The following is a 3,045-nucleotide window of genomic DNA, read 5'->3' on the forward strand; positions in this document are numbered from 1 at the left end:
GGTTTTTTTTTTTTTTCTTCAAGACATAGTTTCTCTGTGTAAAACCCTGGCTGTCCTGGAACTAGCTCTTGTAGCCCAGGCTGGCCTCGAGCGCACAGAGATCCACCTGTCTCTGCCCCCCCCGAGTGCTGGGATTAAAGGCGTGCGCAACCACCGCCCGGTGCAGGTCAGTTTATTAAGGTGGAATCATTGCTAATTACATGGAAGAGAAGCTACTTGCCATAATTAATGAGGCTCTCAAGAACTTAACGATACACATTAGAAACAAATGGTTCGAAAGCACAAGGAACTTTTCCTGGCGCCCTAGGGCAAGACTGATGCGGAAGAATCCGTGTTTACTTTAAGCTGCTCAAGAGTTTGTGGGCGGCATAGTGGTCCCAGGCACACAAGATGTCAGAGCGCTCCTCTGTACAGCCCTCTTCCGGCTGTGATCGGGAAGACCACATTCATCGCAAAGCTCTAGCCGCTCCCAGGCCTTTACACGCTGCTGCAGCTGCTCACATTGCTCTCTCGCTGTTGTTGGGGGTCCACTAATTCTTCCTCTTCTTCCCCTTTGGGGTCTCTGGGTTCGGTAACTATCTTTCGTTTGTCCTCTAGTCCCACGTCAGGATGCCGCTCAGGGTAAACAGCGGTACCTACTCCGACTTCAGGATAAAGCTGCAGTGTTCCCGCATGATAGAATAAGGCCATTCTAGAGACAGTAGTGGTGGTTCTTACCCTGCAGTGTGGATTACAAGTGTTACTTTTTGTAACTGAATTGTACACAGAAATGGCTAAAATCATAAATCTCATTATATATGTATATATATACATATATATATATATATATTTATTAGATAAAGAATATGCGAGAAGCATGCAAAAACAAATAAAATAAACGTTAGTTAGGGCAACGCCATTTTGTAAAGCTCCTCCATTTCGGGTGAACCGTGGTACTTCTCCAAACCACTGTAATTTGGTTCCCAGAGAACTGAGGTAAGCTGTTTTCCTAGAACCTTCTCCTCCCCATCCTTATAGTTAATTCAAAGACAGCCTGACTACAAGTGCCTACTACAGACTACTCCTCGATCACCTGGTTTTGATCCCCCTACTGCCTCTGCAACCTGTAGGAATGGAGCCCCCCATTTTCCCACATAGGCCTGAACTCTCCTCAGAACCATCTCTCTGCCAATATGCTAATGGCTCTTCTAATAGAGCTCTTACCCAAAGGACAATCAATATCAGTGTCCCCTTGACCCCAATTCCCAAACCTTTCCATGCAAAAATGTCTTTAACTATTTAAGAGCAAATTAATATGAAAATATATTTTATCATCCAATCAAATTCTTGTTCATGAATGATAAGATAAAGACAGCTTTGGGTCAAGAAAAGATTTTTAAATGTTGTTTTCCATGAATGCAGTCTTGAGAGGCATCCAGAACTTGTGCTGACATAGTAACATGTTGCTCAGAAGCTTCCTTCCCTAAGTAAAAAGGACAGATATTGTCACTAGATACCACAAGACCAAGTTCTCGGCACAAAGGGGATTTTATTTACCCCAGAGGAACAAAGGGCAGGGAATAAGGGACAATGACAGGAGATGGGAGATGGGGGAGAGGGGGAAGGGAACAAGGGAGAGGATAAATGATATTTGCTCTGGAGGGAAAGGGGGCTGCTTCTGGATAGAGAGGAGACAGACATGGCACATAGGAAAATCGTAGTTTATAAAGGGGAAAGGGGAAACCCTATGCTAGGATGAAGTATTTAACTTTAACTGAACAGGTTAATTAGGGTACCCAAAGGAGTCTTTTGATTGCTGGACTTCAATACTTTGACAGCTGGGCCTTGGTAGTCAGCCTCAGGAGAAGGAAGAAGCCAAATAAGGGACTAGACCTTGATAGCTAGCCTTAGGAATGTAGTCTAACAGATTTTTAGCAAGGCAGAGGGAATGCGGGAAGGGCAAGGCCTACAGGAGCCATGCTGACCATGCTCAGGCCAACCAGAGTCCCTTTAGAAAAGGCCAGCAAGGACAACTAGTGCGGTTTCCGACGTGTGCTATGAAGGCACAGCATGACGCATTTAGACAGAAGAAACACCACCAGATGCTAGTGCTAGGCTGGGAAACATTTGCAGAGCAGAAGAGAACACTTCTATGTGATAGGGCGAGACTTGAAAAGTTATTATAACAATGCTCAGAGCTTTATGGAACAGTGTTCTATCCTTCACGGCTCAGAGATGGACCTAACTGTTAGAGCAATGGGCAGAAGAAGAACAGACACACAGACATGTACAGAAAATCTGGGCTTGGCTGGGTCGTGTGTAGTCTGATAGAGGTGCACCAGCTACTGCACAACAGCTGAGGACCTCGGTGGAAGGGATGCTGTTATCGTCTCCCCCCTCCTGGTCTCAGCAGGAGGGCTCTGGAGGGGAGCAGTCTCAGGCTGCCGTCATCCAGGAAGCGGCAGATGATGGTTACATCCTCACCTGGACCAGAGGAAGATGCCTTAAATCCACCAAGTCGGGTCTTAGAGAAGACTGCCAATCCCATGGAGTCCTTGTCACAATTGAGTTCCCGGCCACAATATGCATTCAGTCAGAGCTTCCTCCCCTCCCTATAAAACAGAAATAGCTAAGAATAAAATCAAGGCACTCTCTCAGAGCAAGCAGGACCATCTAAAGATTCTGGTCAACCATGTTTGAGTCTTAGAGGATGACAGACATAGACAGTGAAAGGAAGGGTGTGTTCAAAGGAACAATGAGTTAAGAAATTGGAAGGTGAAGAAAGGCATCATTTTTCAGTGGGTGTGGAACCCACTTAGTGCCAGCCTTATTGAGCAGAAACGGCAAAAACCCTTATACCTCAATACTTGTACAAAAAATCAGGATTGCAAAGATTAAAGACTTTAAACCTCTTAGAGAAAAATTAAACAAATCTAGAAATGGATAAAAATAATCTGTCATTTTTTCCAGTCCATGGCACAGTCAGATAATTGTCTACAAAACAAGTTTCTCTTTCCATTATTAGTAAAGTGTATCTGTAGGTGTCCGTCAGTGTAGGCACACCCA

The 3,045-nt window shown here is 44.8% G+C and overlaps 1 pseudogene; it reads right to left on the reverse strand.

Annotated features, from left to right (window-relative positions):
• Positions 1-335: 335 nt before the first annotated feature.
• On the reverse strand, positions 336-690 carry LOC126505328 (cytochrome b-c1 complex subunit 6, mitochondrial-like; annotated as a pseudogene).
• Positions 691-3,045: the final 2,355 nt, after the last annotated feature.

This window comes from Alexandromys fortis, unplaced genomic scaffold, assembly GCF_014885135.2.
Source record: "Alexandromys fortis isolate MF-2015 unplaced genomic scaffold, M_Fortis_MF-2015_v1.1 scaffold_62, whole genome shotgun sequence".
NCBI lineage: Eukaryota > Metazoa > Chordata > Mammalia > Rodentia > Cricetidae > Alexandromys > Alexandromys fortis.